Below are 19,029 nucleotides of genomic sequence, written 5' to 3'. Positions count from 1 at the left end.
TTGTATGATTTCTGTCCTTTGTAATGTATTTAAACTTGCTGTATGGCTCAGTGCATGTTCTATTTTGGTTCTATACACACTTTAAAGAATATATATTCTGCAATTGGTGAGCAGTGTTCAATTAACTCAGTAAGGTCAAGTTTGCAAATTATGTTAAGTCTTTTACAGCATTAAATATTTTTATCTCTTTATTACTGTGGGAGGAATTTTTTTTTTTTTTTTTTTTTTTTTTTGAGACGGAGTCTCACTCTGTCACCCAGGCTGGAGTGCAGTGGCCGGATCTCAGCTCACTGCAAGCTCCGCCTCCTGGGTTCACGCCATTCTCCTGCCTCAGCCTCCCGAGTAGCTGGGACTATAGGCGCCCGCCACCTCGCCCGGCTAGTTTTTTGTATTTTTTAGTAGAGACGGGGTTTCACCGTGTTAGCCAGGATGGTCTCGATCTCCTGACCTCGTGATCCGCCCGTCTCGGCCTCCCAAAGTGCTGGGATTACAGGCGTGAGCCACCGCGCCCGGCCTACTGTGGGAGGAATATTAAAATCTCACATTTTAAAAAGTGGAATTGTCTATTTTTCTTGTAGTTCTGTTCATTTTTGCTTTATATATTTTGAGACCATATTATTAGCTACAAATACATGTGGAACTGTTATATCTTGCTGTTGAGCTGATTTTTTTTTTTTTTTTTTTTTTTTGAGTGAAGTCTCACTCTGCTGCCCAGGCTGGAGTGCAGTGGCACAATCTCTGCTCACTGTAACCTCCGCCTCCCAGGTTCAAGCAATTCTCCTGCCTCAGCCTCCCAAGTAGCCAGGATTACAGGCACATGCCACCACACCCGGCTAATTTTTGTATTTTTCTGTGGATATGGGTTTTCACCATGTTGGCCAGCCTGGGTTTGAACTCCTGACCTGAAGTGGTCCACCTGCCTTGGCCCCCTCAAAGTGCTGGGATTACAGGCATGAGCCACCATGCCCAGCTGTGATTTTTTACTGTTATGCAGAATCCTCTTTATCTATAGTAATGCTTCTTGCCTCAAAGTTTACTTTGTCCGATATTTGTTCATCAGCTTTCTTTTGGTTTGTCTTTTTAGGTTATATCTTTTTCCATTCTTTTACTTAAAATTATCTAAATCTCATAGTTAAGGGGTATATTTTATAAGCAGCATAGAATTGGATTTTGTTATCCAGTCTGTGGTAGTCATAATAATGCCCCCCTCCAAGATGTGTTAGTCTAAGTTCTGCAAAGAAACAGAAGAAGATATACATATATATTATAAGGAATTGGCTTATATGATTATGGAGGCTGGCAAGTTCTAAATCTGCAGAACTGATGTCCTCGTTTGAGTCTGAAGTCCAGAAGCTGCTGTAGAAGCAGCAAGAGCCGATGTTCCAGTTTGAAGGCCATTTATCAGGAGAATTATCTTTTACTTGAGGGAGGATCAGCCTTTTATTTCGTTCAGGCCTTCAACTAATTGTATGAGGTATGTCCACATTTCAGAAGGCAATTTATTTTACTCAGTCTGATGACCGAAATGCTCATCTCATCCAGAACGCCCGCACAGAAACACCTAGAGTGATGTCTGACCAAGTATATGGGTACCTCATGGCCTAGTCAAATTGATACATAAAATTAACCATCACAGATATCTACGTTCTATCCCTGGAAACTGTGAATATGTTATCTAATCTGGCAAAAGGCACTACACAGATGTGATGAAGGACCTTGAGATAGGGAGATTATGCTGGATTATCTGAGTGTCCTTATAAGTGAAAGAGGGAGGCAGACAGTCAGAGCCAGGGAGAGATTTAAAGATGCTACACTGCTGACTTTGAAGATGGAAAGATCTATGAGGCAAGGAACGAAGATGGCCTCTAGAAGCTGGAAGAGGCAGGGAATAGATTCTCCCCTAGAGGCTCCAGAAAGAATATAGCCCTCCCAACATCTTAATTTTAGCCTATGAAATCTATTTTGGACTTCTGACCTCCAGAACTGTAAGATAATAAATTTGTGTTGTTTTAAGCCACTAAATTTGTGGTAATTTGTTATAGTAGCCATAGGAAAGTAAGGCACAGTCTGACAATGTTTAATTTTAACCCATTTACATTAATGTAATTATTTATTTGAACTTAAATATATCATCTTAGTATTTGTTTTTATTTGTCCCACTTGTTTTATGTTTCATTTCCTTTCCTTTTTTCCATATTTTGGACTAATTAATTTTTGTTTTTTTGTTTTTTTTTTTTGAGACGGAGTGTCGCTCTGTCGCCCAGGCTGGAGTGCAGTGGCCGGATCTCAGCTCACTGCAAGCTCCGCCTTCCGGGTTTACGCCATTCTCCTGCCTCAGCCTCCCGAGTAGCTGGGACTACAGGCGCCCGCCACCTTGCCCGGCTAGTTTTTTGTATTTTTTAGTAGAGACGGGGTTTCACCGTGTTAGCCAGGATGGTCTTGATCTCCTGACCTCGTGATCCGCCCGCCTCAGCTTCCCAAAGTGCTGGGATTACAGGCTTGAGCCACCGCGCCCGGCCCGGACTAATTAATTTTTAATTTTATTTACCCTATTAGTTTATTAGTTATACACAATTTTTTTTTTTAAACTGGGCACCCTGAAGGCCAGGTGCAGTGGCTCATGCCCAGCACTTTGGGAGGCTGAAGCAGATGGATCACTTGAGCTCAGGAGTTTGAGACCAGCCTGGCCAACATGGTAAAACCCCATCTCTACAAAAAATACAAAAAATCAGTCAGGCATGGTGGCATGAGCCTGTAGTGCCAGTTACTCAGGAGGCTGAGGTGGCAGGATCACTCAAGCCCGGGAGGCAAAGGGTGCAGTGAGCTAAGATTGCACCACTGCACTCCAGTCTGGGTGACAAAGTGAGACCCCATCTCAAAAAAAAAAAAAAAAAAAGGACGTGATCCTTTAAAATGGGTGCCCTGGAAATTACATCATGAATCAAATAGAAACTTTTACTATTTCCCAGGCAATGCAAGGACCTTAAAACCCTTTAAGTTCAATTACCACCCAACAGACACACACACACACATGCGTGTACATACGCATTCTCTTTGTGTTCTCATTGCCATATATTTTTATTTTATTTTATTTTATTTATTTATTTTGAGACAGAGTCTCACTTTGTCACCCAGGTTGGAGTGCAGTGGCAGCAATCTTGGGTCACTGCAACCTCCGCCTTCCGGGTTCAAGCAATTCTCCTGCCTCAGCCTCCTGAGTAGCTGGAACTACAGGCCTGTGCCACCATGCCCAGCTAATTTTTGTATTTTTAGTGGAGACAGGGTTTCACCATGTTGGCCAGGCTGGTCTCGAACTCCTGACCTCAGATGATCTACCCACCTTGGTCTCCCAAAGTGCTGGGATTACAGACGTGAGCCACTGTGCCCAGCCTCATTGCCATATATTTTCATTTTATATATATTTTAAGTTCTACAAAATGTTGTTATTATTGTTGTCAGTGCTGTTGTTTTATACAATCATCATTAATTAAGATTTACCCACTTTTGTTAACTTAATGTTGTTCTATATTTCTTTTTTCAGTTTTGTGCTTCCATTGAGATAATTTTCTTTCTGCCTAAAAAATACCATTTAGCATGTCTTTTAATATAGGTCTATGGGTGACAAATTTTTCTCAGGTATTATTTGTCTGAAATTGTCTTTATTTCCACGTTCATTTATGAAAAAATGTTTTTGCTGAATGTAGAATCCTAACTTAGTTATTTTCTTTCGTTTTGAATATATCATTCCATTATTTTCTGACTTATGTTGTTTCCTTTGAGAAATTAGCAGTCAGTCTTACTTTTTGATCTTTTGCAAGTAAACTAGCTTTTTTCTTGTGCTACTTCTAAGATTTTTCTCCAAGTCTTTAGCTTTTTATAGATTTACAGTCATATGCCTAGGTGTACATTTATCCTGCTTGGTCTTTGTGGCATTTCTTGAATCTGTAACCAGATAAAGATATCAAGTATATAAAGCTTTGGTACATTCTCAGTAATTGTCTTCTCAAATATTGCTTGTGTCCCATTTTCTTTCTCTTATCCTTCTAAGATTATAACTGCTTACTATGTCCTATATGACTTTCACATTCTTTTCTGTATTTTTCATCATTTTATAACTCCATGTTTAAGTCTGTGTATTTTCTTCTGAATTTTCTTTCATTTCACCAATTTTGCTTTAAGCTGAGTCTAATTTATTATTAAACTTTCCTAATAGATTATTCTTTAAATTTTTATTTGTAAATAATTTCAAAACTTAAAGAAAAGTTGCAAGACTAGTAAGAAAAATTGCACAAACTCCCATACACCCAGTCTCTGATTGTTAATACTTTGTCTCATTTGCTGTATTATTTTATGCCTGTGTGTTCACTCTCTCTTTCTTCAAATGTGCACACACATGCATGCACACGCACACAATTTTTTTTACACATACAATTTGAGAGTAAATTTCATACATACACATTATGACCCTTTTCTACTAAATATTTCATTGTGAATTTCCAAAGAATAAGAATATTATCGTAAGTAACCATGATACAGTTGTCACTTCTATAAACTTTTTTAGTATATTTTAATATTGATGCAATACATTAGCTACTGTCTATTTTACAATTTTAACAATTAACCCAATATTGTCTTATATAGTATTTATTTTCCTTCATTACAGTCTCCTTTAATCTGGAGCAGTTCCTCAGCTATTCTTTGTCTTTTATGACATTGACATTTTTGAGGAAAAAACAATTCTTCTTTTGTGTGATAGAATTCTTTTTTTTCTTTTTTTGACAGAGTCTTGCTCTGTTGCCCAGGCTGGAGTGCAGTGGCGCAATCTCAACTCACTGCAAGCTCCGCCTCCCGGGTTCACGCCATTCTCCTGCCTCAGCCTCCTGAGTAGCTGGGACTACAGGCACCTGCCACCATGCCCGGCTAATTTTTTGTATTTTTAGTAGAGAGGGAGTTTCATCATGTTAGCCAGGATGATCTCGATCTGCTGACCTCGTGATCCACTTGCCTCAGCCTCCCAAAGTGCTGGGATTACAGGCGTGAGCCACTGCGCCCAGCAATAGCATTCTTTTAATTTTGAGTTTATCTGATGTTTTCCCACCTGCCCTTATTAATTTTGATCACTCCATTGAGATATTTCCATACTTTACCCTTATAACTAATAAGCAATCTGTAGGCGAAATAGTTTAAGAAGATGCATATATCTTGCATGTATTGATGATTCTTACTTGAATCAATTCTTACTATGATGGTTGCAAAATTAAGATTTTCCAACTCCAGCACTGCTTTTGAGTGAGTGTAGGACTTACCAGTCAGCGCTTGGCACACTACTATAAGCAAGAATCCTCCTAGAATGTTTATCCCCTCCAAAACCCACTTTAAACTTAGTTGCCATTGTAACAGTGTCAAGAGGTGAGACCTTTAAGAGGTGATTAGGCCATGAGGGCTCCACCCTTGTGAATAGACTAATGCTGCTATCATTATTGCAAGGTGGGTTCACCCTTCTTGCTCCTTCTCCTCCATCATTTCTTTATCCTTCTGCCATGTGATGCCTTCTACCATGTTATGACATAGCAAAAAGTCCCTCACCAGATGCCAGCCCTTCTATCTTGGACTTGCCAGCCTCCAGAACTGTGAACCAATAACTTTCTTTTCATTATAAATTACCTAGTGTGTGGTATTCTTTTATAGCAGCACAAAACAGTCTAAGACAGAAAGTTGATGCCAGAAAGTGGAGTGTTGCTATAACCAACACCTGAAAAATGTGAAAGTGGCTTTGGAATTGAGTCATAGGTAGAGACTGGGACAGTTTTGAAGTGAATACTGAAAAAGTCTGTATTGCCATGAACAGAACATTAAGGGCAATTCTGCTGAGGGTTCAGAAAAAGAGGACAGCTATAGAGAAAGTCTGAAACTTCTTAGCAATTACCCAAGTGATTTTGATCAGAATGTTGTTAGACATATGGACAGCAACAGCAATTCTGATGAGGCTGAGGCAGGAGAATCACTTGAACCTGGGAGGTGGAGGTTGCAGTGAGCAGAGGTTGCAGTGAGCAACCTCCAGCCTGAGCGACAAGAGCAAAACTCCATCTCAAAAAAATAAAGATTTTCTCTGTCTTCATACATGTGTGCTTCCCCTTTGACCTTCTCTATCAAGTTATGACACAGCACAAAAATCCTTGCCAGAAGTCAGGGCCATGTCCTTGAACTTCCCTGCCTGCAGAACTATGAGCTAAATAAACATCTTTTCTTACATGAAAACAAAATTTTTAAGTAAAATAAAAATAAATAAACTTATTTTCTTTATAAATTACTCAGTCCTGGATATTCTGCTATAACAATACTGAAAGGACTAAAATGGATAGTTTTGCTTGTTCTAGAACTTAATATAAATGGAAACATACATTATGTATTATTGTGATCTGTCTCATTTTACTCAACATAATGCTTTTGAAATTCATCCATGTTGTTACTTATATCAGTAGTTCATTCTTAGCAGTTATAATATTTCGTTGTATACCACCATTTATTTATCCATTTTCCTATTGATAATCATTTAGATTGTTTCCAGTTTTGAGCTATTATGAATAGCGTTTCTGTGAACATTATTGTTCAAGTATTTTTGTGGACATGCATTTTGTTTCTCTTGGGTAAATATGTAGGAATGAAATTGCTGACCATAGGATAGGTATATATTTAACTGTATAAGAAACTGCCATTCAAGACCAGCCTGGGCAACATAGCAAGACCCCATCTCTATAAAAAGAAAAAATAGCCAGATAAGGCGATGGCACCTGTAGGTCTAGCTACTCAGGTGGCTGAGGTGAGAGGATCAGTTGAGCCCAGGAGATTAAGCTTACAGTGAGCTATGATCATGCTACTGTACTCCAGCCTGGGTGACAGAGCAAGAGCCTGTCTCCAAACAAAACACACTAAAAAGCCCTGCCAGTTCTCTAAAGTATTTGTACCATTTTATGTTCCTATGAGAGTTCCGGTTGCTTTACATCTTTGCCAATATTTGGTATTGTTTGCCTTTTATATTTTAGCCAGTCTAGTGGTATCATATTGAGGTTTTAATTTACATTTGTCTTAAGACCAAGAAGACTGGCATTTTTTTTTCATATCCTTATTGACCATTTGTTTATGTTTTGTGAAGCGTCCAAGTCTTTTGCTCATTTTTCAGCTGGCCCATTTATGTTTTATTATTGACTTGTTGTTTATATGCTCTATGCTCTTTTGCCAGATACATATATTAGAGGAACTTCCTCCTATTTCTTTCTTTTTCTTTTTTTTTTTAGATTTCACTACGTAAAATTTATATATATATAAAAAATATAACACTGGAGCCTAAAACCATTCTCTTTTGTAGAATACATATTGGCATTGAAACAGTTTAAACAAATGAAATGTCTATCTATAAAAACTTAGTTTTGTTTATTGTATTCCCCGCATACTTTATGTGTCTTCACACATAAAGAAAATTTTCAAACGTTTTATATTCAGCAATTTTTTTAAAAGTACAGTTTTCCACTGCTGTGGTCTTTATAAAGGACTTTACTTAAATTTTCAAATAAAAAAGAGTTAAGGTTCTAGGATAACTCTGTGTCTTTTAAGAGCATCTTTATACAGAACAATTTGGACTGGCATGCAGGCAACTTCTTTTGTTGTTTCATACCTGTATTAGGAAAATTACACCCATTTTACAGAAAAATCCCAAAACATATACTGCAATAAGCTCAAAACAATGTGAAAAAGAGCAGTGTGAATGGCACACAAAAATCGCTTCTTTATAAATTAACTGGAATTCCTCATCATGAAGTAGACACAGGGAAATCCAGTACTTAGGGCTTTGCTCTCTGGAAGAACACCGTTAAGAAATTTTTTTTCTTTTTTTTTTTTTTTTTTTTTTTTGAGACAGAGTCTCACTCTGTCACCCACGCTGGAGTACAGTGGCGCAATCTCGGCTCACTGCAAGCTCTGCCCCCGGGGCTCATGCCATTCTCCTGCCTCAGCCTCCCAAGTAGCTGGGGACTATAGGCGCCTGCTACCACGCCCGGCTAATTTTTTGTATATTTAATAGAGACAGGGTTTCACCATGTTAGCCAGGATGGTCTTGATCTCCTGACCTCATGATCCACCCGCCTCGGCCTCCCAAAGTGCTGGGATTACAGGCGTGAGCCACCATGCCCGGCCTTAAGTAATTTTTAAAAACTTTAGCATCAGACTGCTGAAGTGCTTGACAAAACTCCTGAATTATTTCTGAAACCACTTGCAAGGAAGGCAGGTATTCTTGTTGAAGATACTGAACACATTCTGGGCCTCATTTGAGATGAATTGTTTTCAGTGTCACTGCACACTCAGATAAAGCCAATACTGTTGGTGCATCTGCCAGGTCAAAGGTTTGTTTTAAAGGTGCTAGGACACATGCAGGGACAATGTGCTTATAAACAAAATCAGTAAATCCCACTGGTCCAGCTTTACCTCCCCAGAGTTCTCCCAACTTTGAGAGGATGATAAAACATGTTTTCTGTGCAGTTGGATCTGGATATTCAACTGCTCCTTGGATAACAGTAACCAGCACTTTTCTACATTCTCTGCACCTTGATTTGCTATAACTTCGCGCATCCCACTGCCTGGGGACTGTTCGCAGGAAAGCAAAGTAACTCCTCCGCAACATCTGCTTCTCTAAAGCAGCAGACTGGTCATTTTCTTCCGCTGGCCGGAGCAACACTTCAAAAAGTGCATGAAGCAGGGGCATGAACATCTGTCGTAAAAACGGGGATACCTGTATCTTGAATTTGTCCGTAATCTGGTTGATAAGAGGAATGAACTCCTGGAGGTCTTCTGCTTCACAATCTTTGAGCATATGTTCTGAAGCAGATGGGATGAAAGGAAGAACTTCTTCCTCCGGGCAAATAATCATTCGATGAAGGAAAGTATGTACTCCACTTCTGAGAATACCCTTGTGTAAGGGACAACTGAGGGCCGGCAAGAATGTCTGTAAACAGTTCAGATAAACTTCGGAATGGCCACATTGTTTCACAGTCTGCTTGTTGCTGAAAGCTTTACTGGTTCGACTTGCAAATCCAACAGCATGGTTGAGACAGTCTGCTAGAGAGGCTTGCCTTTCTTCATCTTGTGCCAGTATCAACTTTTCTAACAGAATTTTAAACTTTTCCATTAGTGGAGTCAACAGATTACTCATTAAGGCTTGTCTCCATTCTGCTGGGTATCACTATTAACACTCAGCATTCTTGGCCGGGCGCTCAAGCCTGTAATCCCAGCACTTTGGGAGGCCGAGACAAGTGGATCACGAGGTCAGGAGATCGAGACCATCCTGGCTAACACGGTGAAACCCCGTCTCTACTAAAAAATACAAAAAACTAGCTGGGCGAGGTGGCGGGCGCCTGTAGTCCCAGCTACTCGGGAGGCTGAGGCAGGAGAATGGCGTAAACCCGGGAGGCGGAACTTGCAGTGAGCTGAGATCCGGCCACTGCACTCCAGCCTGGGCGACAGAGCGAGACTCCATCTCAAAAAAAAAAAAAAAAAAAAAAAAAAAAAAAAAAAAAAAAAAAAAAATTCAGCATTTCAGCTGTCTCATAAATAAAAACTTGATCATCACTGCTCAGTAAGGACTGGTGGCCATTCTCAGGTGGAGAAAGCTCTAATAAATCTTGTATTCTATTCAAAATATCCTCAATGAAAGGATTCATTTGCTTATTGAGAGATCTGACAAATCTAGAAAACAGGTAAGCCGTCCTGCTCCGAACTTTTGCACTGGAATGCCACAGACCTCTGTGATCTAAGAAAGCCATTAGTACACATGGAATGTGCTGAGGTTCAACTGTGAAAAACTTTCATATCTAACAACAGTTTCGAAGAACTCCAAAGTCACAGATGTATGCTAATAGGAACTGACTCCTGATGTTACCAGAGTTCACATCGTATCCTGCAAACCACTAGCTTTTGAAACATCACCTGAGAAGTGAGCACCATGAGATACTGGAAGAGCTTCTGCCAACATATACAGCAATCTTATTGCTACTTCAACTTCCATAAACCGTGTAGTCTGCCAATTCTGCAGTGTAGAACTAAAAACTCTGTGAACAGAGGCCAGCAGTAACTGGTGAAACTTGAGCAAGCCTGTCCAACAGTAACTTCAGTTGTTTTCTATATTCTACAAACATGGCTTCATCTTCACCCTCATTTTCAAAGTTATATTCTTCACCGTAAGTCAACTTTTTTCATAACGGCCAACATGATTGCCTCTACATTAGCTTTTTGCTGATCTGAGAGCACTGTAAGCTGTTTCAAAATATGAAGATAATCATAAGATCCAATAATATTATAAGAAATATCATCATCTTCATGAATTAGTAGCTGCAACATCAGTGCCACTTTTGTTTCAATAGCTTGTAGTGCCTCTTGAGCATTCTTAATATCCCCATTCTTAACTAATTTACTCCAACTAACTATCAATGACTGTCCCATTCCACTTACCAGCTTAGAAAATCTGGCCAGGAAGTCAACATCTTCCTGGTCAATGCTGAAAAACCCAGCAGACTGTAATACTTGATACAAAGATTCTACTAGTTTCATTTTATCAGTAGGGTCCATTCCTTTATTTACAACTTCAAATAAACAGTCACATGCTTCTTCCCATAGAACTTCTATTGACATCTGACCTAGCCGCATATTTATAAACCTATCATTGGCTATAAGGGATGAGTCTATCCAAGAGACATAAGCCCCCACTACTTCAAGGCACTGATAGGTCACTTCAGAATTAGTACACTGATAATTTTGTAATATTTGGTACCATGATTCCACCAGATTTGGAATGCACTGTTCCCTCATGGTATCTTTTATGAGAGTATTCGTACGAGCCTCCTTTGATGTATGCATGCACCACATCACGATCCAACAACTCTGAATCAATAGCCATGAGGATTCACAGGTATAGATCTACTCCCCTTGGATTTAGATCCACTACTGAGAGAATGTAAAAAAAAAAAAAAAAAAAAAAAAACTTGGGCCACTTAGTGAGATATTCTGTTAACAAAAAGCAAGGCGAAGACTTGGGCAGCTTTATTTCGTATGAAGGTCTTCTCTGGTTGGGGATTCAGCTTCTGAGCTTGCAGCCGTGATAGGAGCGTCTCCCTAATTAGTTGTTGTTGAACAGTGGTTAGTTCTGAATATTTCTATTTAACTTGATGTTCCAGTACTTGAAAGCAGAAAAACTTTACATGATCATCACTATACGTCCTCTGGGCTAGAGCTTCAGCACACACCTGCCAGGCATCTGGGAAAATCTTTAACTTCTCAAAATAGGCCAGGGCCCTTTATCTAAAGTCTGAATCAGCATTTGGATTTAGCCCTAATAGAGCCTGTTCATCCGTCCTTGCTGCTATACTTGGAGTCTTCTGGTTATAACAGGCGTGCCCTCTGATCCCACCGGGGAATTCGTAAACATCTTCCTTATCACTCCATCTGGCCTCCCAGCCTGCACTCCAGATGGTCAGCCAGCGGAGCGGCACGCAGAGAGCAGGGACAGCGGCCCTCGTCCTTGTCACCGCAGTCCTCGCCACGGCCGCAGCGCCAACGCCAGAGACGGAGCTGGCCGGGACTGCGCGCCCCTCGTCGCTCCGCGTCCCCTGGCACCTTCTCTTGCGTGACGCCGGGCAGGCAGGCTGGCAAGCAAGCAAGCGGGCAGGGTGGGCGCCCCAGGAAAGGAAAGAGCGCAAGAGCGGCTAACACCGCCGCGGGTCGCCGCTGAGTCAGCGGGAAGCGAGCTCCCCAGGCCGGTGCAGCGCTGGCAGGCGCTGGCGCCAGCAGTCTCATGGAGAGTGCCCGCGTTAGCCCGCGGGCTGGGGCCGTCTCCTATTTCTTACTTATTCCTTTCAAAATGGTGTCTTATGATAAGCAAAAAAAATTAATTTTCTTGAAGTCCAATATTTTATTTTTACTTTTATGGCTAGTACATTTTATATTCTACCTATGAAAGTTCCATCTACTCCATAGTCACAAAGATATCCTTCTAGAAGTTTTATGGTTCTAGTTTTTAATGTAGGTTTACGGTCCATCTTGAATTAATTTTTTGTATGGAATGCCATAGGAGTCAGAGTTGTCTTTCCATAGAGATACCTAGTTTTTTCACACATCTGTTAAATAGGCATTCCTTTGCCTCATTGAATTGATTTGATGCCTTGGTTGATAATCAGTTGACTATATATGTGTAGATCTATTTTTGGACTTGATCCTGTTCCATTAATCTGTATGTGTCTACTCTAGCTTTATGGCAAATCTTGAACTTGTGAGTATAAATATTCTAAATTTGTTCTTTTTTCAATGTTGTTTTGATTATTCTAGGTCCTTTGCATTTCCATCTAAATTTTAGAACCATGTTGTCAATTTCTTCAAAAAAGCCTGTTGAGCTCTAGAGATGAGTTGAGGTTCTATATGATGTTACCTCTCTCTAGAAGGGTTTCCTTTTGTTTCTGTCAAGCGAACAGGCTAGAGGCTGAAACTTTCATCTAATAAGTGTCTGAGGAAGTCAAAGCTGGGCTTTTTGAGAGCTGGTCTATTCCCAGTTTGCCCTTATCCCTAGAGTGGAGGCTTCATGGTCCCAGCTGAAAGCCTGGAGAGGCTGGGCGCGGTGGCTCACGCCAGTAATCCAAACACTTTGAGAGGCCGAGGCAGGTGGATCATTTGAACCCAGGAGTTCAAGACCAGCCTGGGCAATATGACGAAACCCCATCTCTACAAAAAAAATACAAAAATTAGCTGGGCGTGGTGGTGGGTGCCTGTAGTCCCAGATACTCAGGAGGCTGAGGCAGGAGAATCGCTTGAACCTGGGAGGCGCAGGTTGCAGTGAGCCGAGATCTCGCCGCTGCACTCCAGCCTGGGGGACAGAGTGAGACTCCATCTCAAAAAAAGAAAAAGAAATCCTGGGGATATTTACCAGGACCCTTCCTCCTTTTCAGGTACTTTACTACAATTTTTGTCTCATCAATCCTGGCTGGGAACCTGCCGAAAGCTCTTTTCAGCCTCTCAGTGCTACTTTTGCTTTTGGAATCAGCAATTATCTTCAGGGTAAAGTGTCCCCAAATACCAGTCTCACCTTTCTTGACCTCTCTTTTTCTCCAGATCTTGAACTAGCAAATTCTCACTGCTTTGATTGTTCTTCTATACCTCCAAATTGGTGTTTTTAAAAAGTGCTAATTTGTTCAGCATTTGTAATCGTTATCAGCAAGATGTCTGAAAAAGACCAACTAGGCACCCTTTGCCAAAAATGGAATTCTTTGACACACATTTTTAGAAATATTAAGTTCATTAAAATTAACTTTGTTTTGGCAAATATGTTCAGACTTTATTGATGATTTTGGAGACAATTGGGAAAATGCGAGCATGGAGGTTTGGCTTCAGCATTATGAGGATGAAAAACTCCCACAAACCCTCAGATTTGGATGAGAGAGGCCACAGACAGGATATGATATTTGGAGCTGTTCACTAAGGCTATCTGGGGTGCCTTGTACATCTACCATTTCTTCACCACTCTCTTCTAAAAAGGAGAGATTGGGAAAAATACAGCGTTGTTCATTACTTTTATCCAGTCCCACTGAGGCAAAGTGGCATCACCCATTTATCATTTTTTATTACTGAGCAATAGCAGCATGCAGATCTTATAGCTGGATACTTCTGGGGAGCACTCCTCCTATTTGCTTTTAGATACTGACAGTGGAATCTGTTCACCCTAGCTTAATCCCAGGAATTTTTCACAGTGCTGTCATTTAACAGGGGGAATCAGGCTGGTGGAGATGGCAGTAGCAAGGGGAAAGGAGCATGTGTGTTCTTTTCAGCAATTTTTTTTTTTTTTTTTTTTTTTTTTTTTTGAGACGGAGTCTCGCTGTGTCACCCAGGCTGGAGTGCAGTGGCGTGATATCCGCTCACTGCAAGCTCCACCCCCCCGGGTTCATGCCATTCTCCTGCCTAAGCCTCCGGAGTAGATGGGACTACAGGCGCCCGCCACCACTCCTGGCTAATTTTTTTGTATTTTTGGTAGAGACAGGGTTTCACCGTGTTCGCCAGGATGGTCTCAATCTCCTGACCTCATGATCCGCCCGCTCCGGCCTCCCACAGTGCTGGGATTACAGCCGTGAGCCACCACACCTGGCCACTTTTCAGCAATTTTAACGTAACCCTCTGAAGTTTCTCAAACTAAATGTGAGAATAGCTGGAAACCTATGGCTCTTGTATACAGATGAACACTATGGGCAGTTGTATAGACTTCCAAACATGTACACATTACATGTTCAAATGTATATAAATATAGACTCAAAGCTCCTGGGAAACAGGTAGTATAAGAAAAGGAAGCCTAACCTTAGGCTAAACTAGACAATGTCATGTAATACACTAGATACTGTGTGGAAAGAGGTGATCCAAGTGATCCTCTTGAGGAAGGAGAGAATCAAGGAGTAAAAACTAACTTTTGTGGATGCTTGTTATGTGCCAAGTGTGGTGCTTAAACACCTTTTCTCTCTTTACACATTCAATCATCATAATGATCCTACAGAACAGGTATTGTTATCTCCATCTTTAATTTAATATCCCAAAAGGCCATACCCAAGGCCAGGAGCTAGTGTATTTGCAAAGCCAAGATTCATATCTAATTCTGCCTGGCTCCAAAACTTATTCTCTGAAAGTAGGAAAGAGAGGCAGAAGTTCTTATTTAAACACACTCTTTTATAGAGTTTCCAAGCAAAATATAATTAATAAATTTGCTTACTGTTTCTCTCTCACAGTGGTCAACAGCATTAATCTCAGTGAATAACACCGTATAAGCACTTACTAGAATAAAAGTGCTCAGTTACTAGGTTTTGATGGGCAAGTGCAAGGTTGCTTGTGAGTGGTGAAAGGAACAGAGCACAGAAATGTTAACATTCACAAACTTTCTGAACACCTGAGCACTGAGCTGGGAACCCAGAATATAAAGATAAAAAACACAAAACATGAGCCGGGAGTGGTGGCTCACGCCTGCAATCCCAGCACTTTGGGAGGCCAAGACAGGCGGATCACGAGGTCAGCAGATCGAGACCATCCTGGCTAACATGGTGAAACCCCGTCTCTACTAAAAATACAAAAAAATTAGCTGGGTGTGGCGGCGGGTGCCTGTAGTCTCAGCTACTTGGGAGGCTGAGGCAGGAGAATGGGGTGAACCTGGGAGGTGGAGCTTGCAGTGAGCCGAGATCATGGTACTGCACTACAGCCTGGGCGACAGAGTGAGACTCTGTCTCAAAAAATATATATATATATATTACAAAACATGATCATTATTTTCCAAAGTTTACAGTCTAGTTACTTCAGAGATGGTTTATGTGCCATCTACACGTATAGAATTGATACACCTGTAAAAGGAACAGATTTTAAAAAAAACTAGTAAGCGTGGACCTTCTCTCGTGAAACTCAAAGTCTAAGGGGGAATCAGACTAATAAATGGGCATTTTTAATACAAGAGATTAAGTTAATAGTAAGCACAGGGGCCGGGTGCAGTGGCACACGCCTATAATCCCAACACTTTGGGAGGCCGAGGCAGGCAGATCACTTGAACCCAGGAGTTCAAGACCAGCCTGGGCAACATGATGAAACCCTGTCTCTACAAAAAATACAAAAATTAGCCAGGTATGGTGGCATGCCCCTTTAGTCCCAGCTACTCGGGAGGCTGAGGCGGGAGGATCGCTTGAACCCAGGAGGCAAAGGTTGCAGTGTGCCGAGATCATGCCACTGCACTCCAGCCTGGATGACAGGGCGAGATCCTCTCTCAAAAAACAAAAAAAGTAAGAACAAGGTGTCATGAGACCATGGAAAGTGAGCATTTAACTCAACACGAGGAATCAGGGAAGCAGGAAGCAATTACTTCTGAACTGACATAGGGAGGCAGAATGAATTCATTTCACATGCTTAGCACGGAACACTGACAGTATATGTGTTCTAAACAGAATAATACAGATTATATGGTACCATAGAAAGTTAGTGACTCATGATTGACGTATTTCCTGAATAACTAAAGAGTGTTTGCTATCAGACTATTAATCTTCCTTTCTCTTCCCTATGCTTTTGTCGCTCCAAAAGCCCATTGTGGGAATTTTTTTCTTCCTTTCTTTCTTCTTTCCTTCCTTTATTTTTAATTTTTTTTTTCTTCAGTGAAGGAGGAGGTCATAAGAGCTGGAGAAACTGAGGAGGTCTTCAAGCAGAATGTGGGACTTGAAGAATATGTGGAATATAAAAAGAGGATGTTGAAAGGGAAATAAATGGCAGGGCCCGGCGCGATGGCTCACGCCTGTAATCCCAGCTCTTTGGGAGGCTGAGGCAGGTGGATCAATGAGGTCAGGAGATCGAGACCATCCTGGCTAACACGGTGAAACCCCGTCTCTACTAAAAATACAAAAAAATTGGCCGAGTGTGGTGACGGGCACCTGTAGTCCCAGCTACTTGGGAGGCTGAGGCAGGAGAATGGCATGAACCCGGGAGGCGGAGCTTGCAGTAAGCCAAGATGGCGCCACCGCACTCCAGCCTGGGCAACAGAGCAAGACTCTGTCTCAAAAAAAAAAAAAGAAAAGAAAAGAAAGGGAAACAAATGGCAAATGTTGACTCAGTCAGCTTGCATTTATTGGGCCCTACCCTGCCTCTTTTTATCATGTTCCAGGGACACTGAGATGAATCTGACCCATGGGTTGAAATCAGCAGGACACATATGTGGGCAATAAATGGAAAACATATGTAGAATAGTTAGAAGTAAAGTCTAATAAGCAAAATGGGATAGGTTATAAAGGGCCTGGAAAACAGACACATTTAGACTTGATATGGATGATACCAGGAGTCCTTTTAGGTTTTTGAGCAGAAAGTAGGTGGAAAAGATTTTAGAAAGAGAAAACTGGAACCATATAGACTAGGAAGGTGTGTGTGAGCCTAATTCTGGCAGTAAAGATCTCTAGGGCATGCCAGAAGGAATAGAAAGAAAAGAGCAAAGGATATTGTAATGAAAAGATTAGGCCAGGCACAGTGGCTCAAACCTGTAGTCCCAGCACTTTGGGAGGCCAAGGTGGATGGATTGCTTGAGCTCAGGAGTTCAAGACCAGTCTGGGCAACACGGCAAAACCTTGTCCCTTAAAAAAATACAAAAATTAGCCAGGCGTAGTGGCATGTGCCTGTAGTCCCAGCTACTTGGGAGGCTGAAGTGGGAGGATTGCTTGAGCCTGGGAGATAGAGGCTGCAGTGAGCCGTGATTGTGCCACTGCATTCCAGCCTGGGCAACAAGTGAGACCCTATCTCAAAAATAAATAAATAAGTAAAAAGAAAAGATTGACCAGGCATGTGGATATAAAGAATCTTTAGCTCTAGGATACCAGTTTTTGCCATGGAAAATACACAGTTACAGCTCATAAAACCTAAAAGAATTTGAGTTGGCAATGGAAGGCTACAGGGAGGAAGGATAATTTAAAAAAAAAAAAAAAAGGCTACTGATGGAGGAGGATTAGGCTGTAGCTGCTACGATCTACAGCTAATAAGTAGCCCAGGGCTTAGGTGTTTTCCATTGTGGTTTAGGGATCCGGAACTGTGGAGTGTCTTTTGAAAAACCAGTAAGGACCCTGGCCTCAGAATCATTGCTTTGAGGGCAGCATTGAGCAACTCTGAAACTAGATGTAGAACAGGTGTCATTTTAGAAGCCTAACATGCAGAGAAACTTGTAAAAAATATATATATATATATATTTTCAGGCCCTAGATTCTGAGATCCTTTTTTGCAGATCTGAAGTGGGAGCCAGGACTATTTAACAAGCTCTAAGGTGATGGTAATGCAAAAGTTACTCAGGAGACCCATTGAGAAATACTTATGGAAAGATGAGCTGTCTCCTTGGGATGACTGAGCTGGCGTCTGTGCATATGCCTTCTCAGGATCCATGTGACTTTACCACACCAAGCCTTAAGACTGCCAGTCTGTTCTCTCCGATGAAAGCCATTCTGCACCACTGGCCATAAAGAGGGACTCTCGTGTGCCAGGAGAGTGGCCCAAACAGGACTTCTGAGTGGCTCTGAGGCTTATAGACGTCAAAAGCATTTATAAGAATAGCCATTATAACATAGTAATGAATCAGAAACTTGCGTACATTTTCTTAAATGGCTCTGTGGGGACTGGAGCTAAAAAGGGAGGAGTACTCAGATTCAGGGGTCTAGCAGAATCCTTGCTTGAGAAAATCAAGTAAGACAGCCAAAGAGGGTTCCTGGGATTGTCTCACCAGGACTTCTGAGGCGACTCTAATGAAATGACTTAGAAGTGTGGTGGAGTGGCCGGGCGCGGTGGCTCAAGCCTGTAATCCTAGCACTTTGGGAGGCCGAGACGGGCGGATCACGAGGTCAGGAGATCGAGACCATCCTGGCTAACACGGTGAAACCCCGTCTCTACTAAAAAATACAAAAAACTAGCTGGGCGAGGTGGCGGGCGCCTGTAGTCCCAGCTACTCGGGAGGCTGAGGCAGGAGAATGGCGTAAACCCGGGAGGCGGAGCTTGCAGTGAGCTGAGATCCGGCCACTGCACTCCAGCCTGGGTGGCAGAGCGAGACTCCGTCTCAAAAAAAAAAAAAAAAAAAAAAAAAAAAGTGTGGTGGAGTGGCCTCTGTGGCTCCCACACTGGCCTAATCCTGGTTAAAACTGCACAACCGGCCGGGCGCGGTGGCTCAAGCCTGTAATCCCAGCACTTTGGGAGGCCGAGACGGGTGGATCACGAGGTCAGGAGATCGAGACCATCCTGGCTAACATGGTGAAACCCCGTCTCTACTAAAAAATAACAAAAAACTAGCCAGGCGATGTGGCGGACGCCTGTAGTCCCAGCTACTCGGGAGGCTGAGGCAGGAGAATGGCGTGAACCCGGGAGGCGGAGCTTGCAGTGAGCTGAGATCCGACCACTGCACTCCAGCCTGAGCGACAGAGCAAGACTCCGTCTCGAAAAAAAAAAAAAAAAAAAAAAAAAAAAAAAAAA

General features: G+C 41.8%; 1 protein-coding gene and 1 pseudogene across 2 annotated transcripts in view; one reads left to right on the top strand and one right to left on the bottom strand.

Moving 5' to 3' along the window:
- ASIP (agouti signaling protein) overlaps positions 1–19,029 on the top strand; it is an 80,788-nt gene that overhangs the window by 17,400 nt on the left and 44,359 nt on the right. The gene's annotated exons all lie outside the window — the stretch shown is intronic.
- LOC112632649 lies at positions 8,202–9,245 on the bottom strand (annotated as a pseudogene). Its single transcript, XR_003121426.1, has one exon. The product of XR_003121426.1 is annotated as an exportin-T pseudogene (transcript).

Source organism: Theropithecus gelada, chromosome 10 (genome assembly GCF_003255815.1).
Source record: "Theropithecus gelada isolate Dixy chromosome 10, Tgel_1.0, whole genome shotgun sequence".
Lineage (NCBI taxonomy): Eukaryota > Metazoa > Chordata > Mammalia > Primates > Cercopithecidae > Theropithecus > Theropithecus gelada.
This window is presented reverse-complemented; position numbering and strand designations above follow the sequence as displayed.